Source organism: Lissotriton helveticus, chromosome 8, assembly GCF_964261635.1.
Source record: "Lissotriton helveticus chromosome 8, aLisHel1.1, whole genome shotgun sequence".
In the NCBI taxonomy this organism is placed as follows: Eukaryota; Metazoa; Chordata; class Amphibia; order Caudata; family Salamandridae; genus Lissotriton; species Lissotriton helveticus.
In genome coordinates this window covers 48,213,187-48,225,558 of record NC_136069.1, presented here as the reverse complement: position 1 = coordinate 48,225,558, position 12,372 = coordinate 48,213,187, and the positions used below count along the sequence as shown (strand labels likewise).

Below are 12,372 nucleotides of genomic sequence, written 5' to 3'. Positions count from 1 at the left end.
TGTATAGCGGATCCATATCTCGTTATAAGAGATAGGGCCCACACCAAATTTGCAATATAGATCATAAAGGGGAGTTCCAATCGGAGGAACCAAACACGAGTCCTCCAACTGGGAATCACTGTTGCAACTAAAACAAGACAACATACAATAATCCGGAACACAAGACAAACAAAACACAAAAAGATGCGCACTTGAACCGAGAACTTAGGCCTACCAGAACTGACAATTGTATCGATACCTGAACTGAACAGAATGATTATCGTAACTAGAATAACCAGTGATAACCTTACAGAACTGAACTGAACTGAGAACTAAAAGGATTATCCAAATAGGAGCAACCCTCACAAAATAACCAACTAGCAACCACTAAATACTTAACTGAGGCACTGAAGACGTCACCAAGGAGAAACCCGTCACGTTTCGCCGTACTGAGGACTGCACCTCGGGTCCAAGACAGGGCGACGGTCAAGGCAACGGACCACTGCAGCCGTCTGAACGGGAACCCTCGTGGAAGAGGACGTCGGGGCCACTTTTGCGATATGCCGGGATCGATGAAGTGGGGCGCCTCCCTCTGAAATCTTCACACGAAGCTCCTCGAATTCCTCAGGCTTTTGGACCGGTACCGAATGACGTCGCCCCACGTTGGGCGCCAAATGGAGTTCTGGACTTTTTTGGTTCCGTCCAGAGGTGTCAGGGACAACACCCGAAGACCCCGGAGTTCAACCTGTCTTGGTACACAAATAAACAGAAACACGGGCTTCTCGATGGTGGCGTCAAAGACCAAAGGTTTATTACTGCAGGGACACAGAAGTCACAGAAACTACACATGGGCAGTATCTAGGAGCCTGTTCGATTTGTACAAAGAGGGTTGTTCCTTATATACTAAATATTGGGCTTCAGGCAAATTCTTTACATGTTACCACAGTTCTAAACATTCGTGTCTTATACAATAAATATTTGGCGTTGCACAGGAATCGTCAACAGTATCTGATGTCAAAACATTACAAATGAGGGGTTCCCACTAGTCCATCATAATCCCATGTCAATTCTTCATTCAAGACCCGGACCGCCTCATCGTAAATTTCGTTACCACCCCCTACTAAAGGCCCAGAAGGAAAGGAGCAGAGCCAGGTGTGGAAGATAGAAAGACAGGATAAGAAATGTTTGTGGGTCGTAAATGGGCACGGTTACCAGCTTCGGCCGCCTAATCATGATCAGGCCAACGAACACAAGAACCAGTATAGCAGGACTGGCCTCAGGCTGGGGAGGCAGCTCTTGCCGAGTCATGCTGCCACAGCGTTGCTGGCCTAAGGTGCACGTGTCACTTGCAAGGTGAATCGCCGGCCAAAGCCTACGTGTCCTTTAATGAAAAGAGGTCATTGCGTGTCCATTGACTATGTGAGGGCAAGGAATACAAAATGGCTTCCGTGTTCTAAGATGGATGCCATGGGTAGATCACAAATGTGTTGGTAACAGGAGTGCTCTTGCTCGTAGTATAGCGAAAACACCAGGATATACTAAATGGATCATTTGCGGTTCACCGATATGAAAATTATGTATTTACGACAATGTTACAAACACGAGTGAAATCGTCACGGAACCTCAATGTGCGGGAGAGTAGTGTATCCTGCTGTGAGCATGCCCATGTGCGGGGACACGCCGAGTCATGGCTATGCTGAGCATGTGCGGGAGAGTAGGGTATCCTGCTGTGAGCATGCCCATTTGCGGGAGAGTAGTGTATTCTGCAATGAGCATGCGCGGTGCCGAATATCGGCGTCTGCACATTGTGTGTGGCTCTGTAAGCTGTACCCAGGGTACACAGATTAGTGTACAGGTGTAGTAACATGAACGGTTGAGAAATAAAGAGCGCTAACGTTTAAAAAGGACTTAAAAAGCGCTGTGGGGTTAAGTTGTGAGGCCAGGTGTATTATAACTGGCTAGTACAACAGAGGGACATTTTACACGGAGAGGAATCAAGAGTAGTGTTACATGTGGGGAGAAGAAAAATTCATGTTTTCAGTGAGCTCCAGGGTATGGAGTCATTCAAGCCCAAACCCAGTTGCTGGGTGGAGAGGCAATAGATCCATCTCTGTTCTTTTGTATGAAGGATCCGGTCATTGTCTGTTTGGTTAATGTCAAATTGTTCAATGACAGTCCAGGACATGTCATTGGGGGTGTGGTGTGCCGTGAGGTAGTGCTCTGTCAGTCTGCTGATGTTTTAGCCACACCGGATTGTGCTTCTGTGTTCAACCAATCCAGTCCTGATTTTGCGGGTCGTCATGCTCACATAACGGAGCCCGCAGGGGCATGTTATGAGGTACACAAGTTTGCTGGAGTTGCAGTTGGTGTGTTGGCATTGTGTATCTAGATTTTGCCAGGTTCAAGGTTGAGAGTTTTCGTTGGTTTAGTTAGGTGGCACACACTGCAGTTGTTACATGGGTAATGGCCAGTGACTTTGGGGAGGCCCCAACAGTTGAGGACTGTATTGTCCATAGATTTAGGACTGGCACGTGGTCGTGTTGACACTAGTTTGTCTTTAAGATTGTTAGCACATTTGAATGCAAAGCGAGGGGTCTCTCATTCTCTGGTGCCTGAATTAATTATCTTCCAATGTTTGCGGATGATACTAGAAACTTGATTAGACGCTGTAATACAGGTGGTGACACAGGTCATGGGTGGTGGTTCCTGGTCTTTTGTCACAGTTTCCAGTAGCGATTCTCTGTTTATATTGCAGGCCCTTTTGCTGGATTTGGCAATAATGGCGTTGGGGTATCCACGCTCCTCTAGTTTGTGTGATAAGGTGCGGGATTGTCTTTTGTAGTCCGCTAGATGGCTGCAGTTTCTGCGGATCCACAGGAATTGCCCAAAGGGTAGGTTTCTTCTTAAGGGTCTGGCGTGGAAGCTATCAAACCGAAACAGCGAGTTCCTGGCTGTGGGTTTTCTAGTAGGTGGTAGGGCGCAGAGTCCCTTGTTCTGCTGTAATGTTGAGATCCAGAAAGGCCAGCTCGGTGGAACTGGAGTTGCACGTGAATCGTAGGTAAGGGTCACACTCATTAAGCTAGGGGAGAAAAATATTTAGTGCATCCTGTGTTCTCTCCCAAATCACTAAGATATAATCTATGTACCTGCGCCAGGTCTTTATGTTTTGCGAGTATGGGTTGGTCAGTGGCATGACGTGTTCCTGCTCGAAATGGTGAACGTACAGTCCTGCCACGCTTGGAGCAAAAACACTGCCCATAGAGGTTCTGTTAGTTTGCAGGTAGTAAGTGCTTTCATACTCGAAATAGTTTTCCTTGAGTGCTAGTGCTGCGCAGTCAAGGATGAATTGCCATGGTGTACGGTACATCCAGGGGTTTTGCATCAGTACATCTTGTAGGACTTGCAGGGTGGCGTCTTGTTGGAGACTGGTGAAAAGACTTTCTATGTCCAGTCCCACCAGGAGTTGGGTGGTTTGATCGAAGTTCATTTCGTTGATGATGTTCAGGAGGTGTTTGGTATCTTTGATGTAGGTAGGGCTTTCTTGTACCAGTGGGTTCAGGAAGTGGTCACAGTACCTAGAAAGTGGTTCCAATAGTGAGTTGATCCCCGAGACTATGGGTCTTCCTGGGGGTGGTATGTTGCCCTTGTGTACTTTGGGTACAGTATAAAAGTAGGGTACTTTTGCATTTTTGGTGTACAGGTATTCTGCCTCTTGGGTTGAGATTTGTTCAGCGTCACTGGCTCTCTTTACCAGGGTGTGTATGCTGATTTTCAGTTCCGCGGTGGGGTCTTTATCCAGGCGTTTGAAATTACGCGTGTCGCTGAAGAGTCTGCAGCATTCTCGCTCGTAGTCTGTTTTATCCATAAGGACGATCACTCCCCCCTTGTCAGCTGGTTTGATGACAATGCTGGGGTAATTTTGTAGGCGTTGTATGATGTCACGGTCTTTTTTCAATAGATTGTTTATTTTCAATAAAAAGAAATATAAAAAAAACCAAAGAAAACAGCAAGGTATCAAATAATTACATGCAACGGCGGACCATCAATACAAGCGACATTGAAACCGGAGATGGTTGAGGAGGGGGGGGGGGAGGAGGGAGGAAGAGGAAAAAGTGAGACATTAAACCTAATATACAGTCAAGATCAGGGGGAAAGGGGGAAATGAAGCACAACTGTTTCAGGTGGTATACATATATCTCCTCTATAACGATTCCAGGGGGCCCAGATCTTATGCCACTTTCGGGGGCGACCCCGAGCTACATAGACAGTCTTTTCCCTAAACATACACCAGTCCATATCATTCATCCAACACTCGATAGTAGGGGGCCGTTGGGATCCCCACAATTGTGCAATATTACGTTTGGCAATCATTGTTCCCAAGGTCACCCACTGAGTTTGGGCTACATTATGGTCAGTGAGTTCCCAAACATTCAAAATGCAACGCCTGGCTTCAGGGAAAAGTGCGATACCCGTGACCTCCTGAAGTATCCTGTGGACCCTGCTCCAATAGTCGGCGATATGACCACATTCCCAGATGATGTGCAGAAACGTGGCCAGCTGGCCACAGCCCCGCCTACACAGGCCCTCCTCCGAAAAACCCATCTGTACCCAACGAGGACCCGTGACGTACACTCTGTGCAGTATTTTAAGTTAAACCAATCTAAGGCGGGCTGGAATCGCAACCTCCTTTGGGGAGGAGATCGCTGATTGCCAGTCCTCGTCATCATGTTCCAAGGCCATCACGGGTCTACTGATCTCGCAGTTGTGAGAGAAGGTCCGCTCTATGGTTAATCAATTTTTTGTACACCAGAGAGATGGTACTATCCGGTATATACCCATCCAGAACACGGTCCTCCAGCGGGGCAGATTCAGGTATCTCCGCCCCCATGGGGAAGACCGAATAGAGCGCATGTCGAATCTGAGCGTAGCGAGAGAACTTCGTATCTCCCAGTCTGAACTCGGCCTGAAGGGCCACAAAGGACTTCACCTGCCCCTTAGCCCAAAGGTCCCCCACCCTGGATATACCAATGAGATCCCACCTATCAATCCCTTCGTGTTCCACATTTTGCCAAGCCGATCCAATCCAAATAGCGGGGTAGCCAAAGTCAAACGATCTTTCCATCCTAATGCACTAGTGGCAACCTGCCAAATACGCACAGCCGTACGCGTCGGCCCCATCAAAGATCCCACTACCGATTTGGAATATATGCCCTATAATAATTGCCTCCAGGGAGCAGCCACCTATCCATCGCAAAACCTGGCTGAGGTCCAGGGCAATATGTACCATGGTTGATAGCCCCCAACTGCGTTGCCCAATAGTACAGTTTGATATCGGGAAGAGCAATACCCCCATCGTACCAGGGAAGCGTCAATTTGGCAAGTGCAATGCGGGGCCTACCATCCCACAGCAATTTCCTCTGTAGACCTTCAACAACACGGAAGTAGCTACCAGGAACCAAATCAAGGGTATTTTGCAGGGCATACAAAAAACGAGGAAGGGACATCATCTTGAAAAGGGCCGCTCGCCCGAGCAAAGAAAGCGGGTGCTTCCGCCAACCCGCTTCGTCCCGCCGCAACCGCGCCAAAGGAGGGAGGAGGTTTTTCTCATACCGAATCAAGGGGTTCATTGAGATAAAAATACCAAGATATTTGAACCCCTGCTGTACGATCTGAATAGGACAACCACGTGGCAAAGACGGCGCATCACCGCTGACCACGTAAAGGGAGGATTTTGCCCAGTTGATGATGAAACCGGAACTCTTACCAAAGGAAATCAAAACGTCGCATAATACTATCAGGGACTTTCTGGGGGATGTCAGGTACAATAGGATGTCATGCGCATACAAGGAGATACGATCCTCATGTTCCGGGGACCAATAAATACCTCTCATTGAAGGCTCCCAACGGATCCATGCAGCTAGGGGCTCAAGCGCTACTGCAAACAGGAGGGGAGACAGTGGACAACTCTGTCGGGTACCACGCCCAAGGGCAAACGTTGCGGAAACGCGGCCATTAACCACTATCTGAGCGAGGGGGTCTGCGTAAAGGAGTCGCACCCAACCAATAAATTCAGAGCCAAAGCCGAATTTAGCTAACACCGCCCATAAATATGGCCATTCCACAGTATCAAACGCCATAGTGGCGTCTAGAGATGCCAAAATGGCCGGCTCACGCAACGTCGACGCCCTAGCAATAACACGAGGAGCCGCCGAAGAGTTAATGCCGTATTCCGGTGCGGGATAAAACCGGATTGATCCGGATTAACCAAATCACCGATGACCTTGATTAGTCTATTAGCTAACACCATAGCCAAAATTTTCGGCTCGGCATTCAACAATGAGATCGGCCGGTATGACGCACATTTGTTCTAGGCTTTCCCTCCTTATGTATAACAACTATGGTGGCCAGACGCTGATCCCGGGGAAGAAACCCATTATCGCGGGATTCCTTGAACATATCCCTCAAATACGGGGCAATCCTGTCAGGCCGAAGCTTATACAGCTCGATTGGCAAACCATTGGGACCCATTGCTTTACCTGAACGCTAGGAACGCATAGCAAACGCCGTGATCGCCGAATGCATTAAATCCCTTTCTTCCTCAGAAAGACTTGGAAGGGTGATATCCCGAAGCAGCAAACGAGAGTCGTCCTCCGGCCTATCCGACACAATCACTTAAAATTAAGTAATCTGCACATACACACTTTGGTACTGAGGAAAGCCACTTTTAATCATAAAGGCCTGGCTGAAACATGGAGACCACACCTTGATTCTGGTGAATAATTCCACATTTCCACAAAAAAAGAAACATACACATACCTGCCGGGCTGTGAATCTTTTTAACGTTCCCTGGGTTCAGTTCAGCCACGGGAAAGGGCTCTTCCTCCTCTTTGATGCGGTCCGAGATCATCACTAAGGGGGGCTCTTTTTCTGTATTCATGGAGATATCAAATAATGATTTCACATTCAGTCACAGCATCACCAAACTATTTAACATCCAGTAGAGTGTAGGTTACAATCCTCTAAGCTTCTGTCCTAGACTTTGTCTCTCTTTGGGTGAATACACAGTGTGCTTTTGCAAAGTAGGTTTATGCTGTAGTTGTACAGTGCACTTTTTTCTCCTGATATTCATCTGATTACTTTCACCTCTGACATCTGCAATACTAAAATGAGAAACATCCAACCAGTTGAGCAAGTTTTTTACCTTCGGTAATGTATTATCTGGTAAAGACAACATCTAGCTACAGATTCCTTACCTTTGGATTTTCCAGGCGTCAGACTGGAATCGGAAGATTTTTATGTGAGCAGGAACACTGCAAGCCAGTAGGAGGTGTCGATGGGCTCCACGCTGTGTGGTCCGCGCCGGAAGTGACGTTCGCGTCACATATATTCTCCTCCATCTTGTGAGTTGCAGCCTACATGTGGCCCAGATTGCAGTGAGCAGAGTCCAGGAAGTGGTAAGGAGACAGACTAGTGCTGTCTCTTCCCAAGACAAAAAGCTGTTTAAAAAACGATTTTCACTTTCTGTGCTTACTGTCTATGCCTGTGGTTGTTACAGTTTAAAATTTGTAGTTTTAGCCTGCCTGTAATTGCATATTTTATCACCTGTGTTGTGTTTTAAATGTGTGGTTTTCCCTGCCCATGATTGCCTTCATTTAGTGTGTTGAATTGTGGGATTTGCAGTCCAACCTCTGTAGTTTGCCCCTCTAATTCCTTGGTGACAAATCAGTTTTCCCTCCAAATTTCTCCTTTGCTCTGTGCTTAGGCCTGTGTGCTCAAACAGTGCACCCCCAGCCTCCATTTTGTGTTCACAAGCCAGTGAGGCCAGCCCCCCTGCCTCCCCCCTCCCCCCCTCCCAGCAACAGGGATTTTCTACATCAGAGGGTGCTTCTGTGAGCTGTTGAAACTGTATTTACTGGGGCCTGTGCACTTCGTTTTTTGGCCAGCAGGGGGAGTAAAGCTTTATTCAATCAGTATTGTTAGATTTCGAGTTAGTGAAGCCTTTACCTGCTGAAGTCCAAATTTGTGGATTGAGCCTGTCTGTCTCCTAGGAGATTCTGAACAGGAGCAAGCAGCTCCCCAAACCCCGCCCCCAGGCCAGCAGACCATTGGCTATTCAGCTACCAGGCAAGTCTGAGCCCTCCCCTCACACCAGCCCAGGCCCCTAAGGCCTTGCTTGGTGCACCCCCAAATCATTCTCCTCCATCTTGTGAGCTGCAGCCTACATGTGGCCCAGATTGCAGTGAGCAGAGTCCAGGAAGTGGTAAGGAGACAGACTAGTGCTGTCTCTTCCCAAGACAAAAAGCTGTTTAAAAAACGATTTTCACTTTCTGTGCTTACTGTCTATGCCTGTGGTTGTTACAGTTTAAAATTTGTAGTTTTAGCCTGCCTGTAATTGCATATTTTATCACCTGTGTTGTGTTTTAAATGTGTGGTTTTCCCTGCCCATGATTGCCTTCATTTAGTGTGTTGAATTGTGGGATTTGCAGTCCAACCTCTGTAGTTTGCCCCTCTAATTCCTTGGTGACAAATCAGTTTTCCCTCCAAATTTCTCCTTTGCTCTGTGCTTAGGCCTGTGTGCTCAAACAGTGCACCCCCAGCCTCCATTTTGTGTTCACAAGCCAGTGAGGCCAGCCCCCCTGCCTCCCCCCTCCCCCCTCCCAGCAACAGGGATTTTCTACATCAGAGGGTGCTTCTGTGAGCTGTTGAAACTGTATTTACTGGGGCCTGTGCACTTCGTTTTTTGGCCAGCAGGGGGAGTAAAGCTTTATTCAATCAGTATTGTTAGATTTCGAGTTAGTGAAGCCTTTACCTGCTGAAGTCCAAATTTGTGGATTGAGCCTGTCTGTCTCCTAGGAGATTCTGAACAGGAGCAAACAGCTTCCAACTCCCTGGCCAGCAAACCTTGTCTGAGGTTGCTGGGACCTTATATGGTGTGCTAGTGGTTGGCACATGTGTACACTGATTGGTGGTTGTACCAGATATTTCTATTGGGTTAGGGTTAATGTCCTCATTGGTTGGGTATTTGAGGGTTCTGATTGGTTTCTCGGTCTGTGATTCTATCATTGCAGGGTTGGGACTAGGGCTAGGGTTAGAGCTTTAATTGGAAGTAGTGATTAGGGTTTCTGGTGTGATTGGTTGTTGGACCAGTTGTGGGACTAAGAGTAGGGTTAGGCTTTCTATTGGAAGTAGGGACTAGGGCTACCTGTACCAGTGGCTGCTTTGACTTGGGTTGGGACTACTGATGGGGCTAGGGCCTTTATTGGACGTAGAGATCAGGGTTTTTGAAATGAATGGATACTTGGACTAGGGTTAAGATTGGCTGCAAGGTCCTGGTCTCCTATTGGTTCTAGATGCTAGGGCTAGTGTTGTGATTGGATAGTGTTAGGGCTAGGGTTCCCATTGGCTGAAGGGGTCACCTGATTACTAGGGCTACAAAAAATGCCAGGCTTAGGGCGTCTCAGCCCGGGCGTCGAGGCTAAGGGTGTAGAGGACAAGGGTAGTTGCCTGTTTGGGCCTGTTCGAGCCTGGTCGGGACTAGGGCCAGAAATGCTGCCCTTATTCTCATTTAACAATACCCAGCCCATACCATCCACAACGACAAATACAGCAATACACTCTCCCCTCTGACTCCTTCCCTCCAAAACTCCTTTTTACTCATCCAAAAGCCTCTTCCTACTACTAATATATATATAAAAAAAAATATTTTACTCTTTTATCCCTCCACTATCCTTTTTTCAATAAAAATTAACAGACTAACATGTTTCACTTCTCAAATTCCATATTCAACTATACTAATATACTGCCTAAATAACTGAATAACATATCTACTACTCAAATCACTTCATATTTATACTATACTAATTTTCAACACTAATCCTTTATGGGTTCCGGAGTGGCGTGCTACTCGCCAGAAAAGCGCTTCAACGCCCATCAGGGGTAACAAGTGCTATATGAATGCAAATCTTTCTTCCCCTTTTATCCATCCGCTATCCTTCTCACTCCAAGTAACAGACTAATATCCACCACTGAAATTACCTCATATTTCACCATATTAATTCACCACTAATCCTCTATAGGCTCCCTGAATAGCATGCGTCAACAAGCGAGCGATAGATAAATACGAACCTTTGTCCTACTCTATCCTTCTGCTATCATTCCAAATCCAAATAACTTATTAACTTATCCACCACTTAAAATGTACTTGCATGTTTCACTATACTAATTCAACACTAATCCTCTGTGGGTCCCGGAGTAGCGTGCTACCCGCCGAAAAAGCGCTTCGACGCCTCGTCAGGGGTAGTAAGCGCTATATAAATGCAATTACAATACAATACAATACAATATATGGGCACCCCCACAGCTTGCTGATATCAGTTACTTTCATGACTTTCCATGCCAGAATCGCAGAGTGTGTTCTAACCAGGGCCCTGGAGAGGGTTTATCCCAAACCCTGAAAATCTGTCTGCAGAGCGGGGAGGATCGCTGGTTCGGTAAGGAATCTGCAGCTAGATAGTGTCTTTACCAGATAATGTATTACCAAAGGGAAGTAACTTGTTCATCTGATAGAGACATCTAGCCGCAGATGGCTTACCTTTAAATAGATACTCAAGCACTACCAGCCTCGGTGGTGCGCAGTGGACAAATTCTAAACTAGAAAGTCCTGTAGGACTGAATGGGCGAAATGCCCATCCCTGCAGACCTGACTGCCCAGGCAGTAATGTTTGGTGAACGTGTGCAGGGACGCCAACATTGCTCCCTGGCAGATGTCCAGGACTGGGACTCCATATGCCAACGCAGTGGTCGCAGCTTTTTCTCTGGTGGAATGAGTCCTTAACTCCCTCAGGGGGCAGCTTCTTGACTAGTGCATAACAGATTTTAATACAGGGAACAACCCAGCATGAAATGGTTAATTTCTGCACCCCCTGACCCTTCTCCACTCCAACATACCCCACAAAGAGTCGTCCACCCGGAATGCTCGTTTGCAGTCAAGGTAGAACGACAACACTCTTTTTGGGTACAGACGGTGGAGTCGCTCCTCTTCTTTTGAGGGATGTGGAGGAGCATACAAAGTGGGCAAGGTGATGGATTGGCCCACATGAAATGGTGTTACCGCTTTTGACAAGTAATAAGCCTAGTGTGAAGCACCAGTTTGTCTGGAAAATCAGACAGGAATGGAGACATGTATGATAAAGGCTGCAGCTCATTCAAGCTTTAGGCAGGTCGTATTGACACAAGAAAGGCTGTCTTGATGGTGAGCAGCCGGAGGGGACAATTAGGAAAAGGCGCAAAAGGAGCACACATTAAGAAAGTGAGAACTAAATGAAGGACCTACTGAGGCATAACGAAAGGAGAAGAAAGAAACATATTTATAAGACCTTTAAGAAACCTATTTACAATAGGGGACTCAAATGAAGAGGTTCGGTCATGCAGCTACAAAAAAGGCAAACAGAGCGGAAACGTAACCCTTCAGAGTGCCCAGAGCAGAGCCCTGATGGGCAAGGGTAAGAATAACAAGCAATGGCAATGCCAATAGGTCTCATCGATGGCGGGTGGCTATAAGGGGTAGGGAATGCATGTACATAACATGCGTACTGAGGCACTAGACATTTTTAATTTACCAATCTAACATGATGGGCAGCTATGTTAGATCAAGTAATTCAAAAAGTAAAAAAAAAAAATGTGCACAAATGTAAATAAATGAAGTGAACAGTCCAGCAGAAAGAAGGATGTGTGGGGGATTACATTCTTTAAAAAACAGACAAAAATGCTAGACGGGAGTGGGAGGGGAAAAAGCACATGAGTGTAGTGGGGGCTAGCATGGAGAGTGTGGGGACAGCAGGGGTGTTACAGGAATTAGGACACAGGGTGGCAAACATAAAAACACCTGCACTCCCATGGAGTGCTAAAAGGAAAACAAAGAGGTTCCCTGAGTGTCAGTGGAATTAAACAAATTTACAATTACAGTTGTCACAAATGGCCATCACTCTGCACGCTCTGCAGAGGCCAAGAATTGGATGTGCTTGTAGTGTGACGCCCTTTATGTTCCACTGGTAGAAATATGACAGCCTTCCAGACTGTCAGATTGGCTTATAGTCTAAACCAGAGGAAGGCATTGTGGTGTGGGACATGGTTACTGGAGGTTCTTTTTCGATTCATCGTAACAGCCATCCCAGTGGTCGGAGGAGCAAGGAGCAGAGCTAGCGAGGAGCGGAGGAGCAAACGTACAAACGAGGAGAAAAACCATCGCCGCATCCCGCCGCGGAGCCTTAGCAGCGGGCGCCGATTTAGCCTGTTTAGCCCTGATTTAGCCCTGTACCGGCTGTGTCCCAAAGAAGGCAGGCGGCAGGCAGCGATTTCCCGGCATCAGCGTCGGCATCGGCACCGGTGATAGTG

At 47.1% G+C, this 12,372-nt stretch overlaps 1 pseudogene across 1 annotated transcript in view; it reads right to left on the bottom strand.

Moving 5' to 3' along the window:
- Positions 1-12,372, bottom strand: part of LOC144772337 (uncharacterized) — a 153,567-nt pseudogene that overhangs the window by 55,703 nt on the left and 85,492 nt on the right. The window contains exon 5 of the transcript XR_013599718.1: positions 6,796-6,906. The product of XR_013599718.1 is annotated as an uncharacterized LOC144772337 (transcript). The remainder of the gene's footprint in view (positions 1-6,795; positions 6,907-12,372) is intronic.